We start from the raw sequence: 840 nt of genomic DNA, 5'->3' as shown, positions 1-840 counted from the left end.
GGGGCGAGGGGGGAGGGGACGGAGGCGGGAGGGTTCCGGAAGGGGGGGAAGAGGGCGACGGTCTCCCGAGCATCCCCGCCCCCGCCAAGGCCCCGCGAGAAGGGGCCATGTACCAGGTGGAGGAGGGGAAAATCCCACCAGTGCGTCCCTGGGCGAGGCTGGCGCCTGCTGACGTGGCCGCTGTGGCCAAGGCGGGCTTGGCCTGGAGCCCCGAGGATGTGGACCCGGGGCAGGCGAGGGTCCTAGCCTCGGCTTTGGCGGCATTGCGCGACAGGGACGGGCGCTTGGAGGCAGACGATAAGCAGGGTGATGGCGTCGGGAAGGGGAAGGCGAAGGCGGAGGAGAGCGGGCTAAGAGGGGAGGCCATGGAGCTGGGGTGGATGGTGTTGCGGGCGACGGGGAACGTGGTCAGGGCGGTGGAGACCGCTGTGGACGCGAATAGGCGCATGGCATGGAGCCAGGAAGAAGAGGCGCTGTTCGTGGAGGGCATGAACGAGTACGACAAAAATTTTGTCCAGATCAAGGTGGGAAGGGGGGGAAAGCGACCGCGGGTGTCCGCTACTCGGGCGGCGAGCATGAGTACGCGGGGGAGGAGGTGCAAGTGCCTCCGCCCAAGCTCATCCTTTCCATCCCTTCTCCCTCTCTCCCTCCCTTCCTCAGGCCCTTCTTCCGAAGCGCAGCGTCCAGGACGTGGTGGCGCACTTCTACGAGTGGAAGCAGCGGGCGGACTACCGGGCTTGGAAAGCAGACCGGCCCCTCCAGTACCTGGAGCACGCCATTCCTGACTACCACGCGGACGTCTGCGATGTACGAATGGATCCCTCCTGCCTGACCCCCAGC

This window comes from Nannochloropsis gaditana (assembly GCF_000240725.1).
Source record: "Nannochloropsis gaditana CCMP526 unplaced genomic scaffold scaffold552, whole genome shotgun sequence".
Taxonomy (NCBI): Eukaryota; class Eustigmatophyceae; order Eustigmatales; family Monodopsidaceae; genus Microchloropsis; species Microchloropsis gaditana.
The sequence above is the reverse complement of the archived record's forward strand: the minus strand, read 5'-3'. Positions refer to the sequence as shown.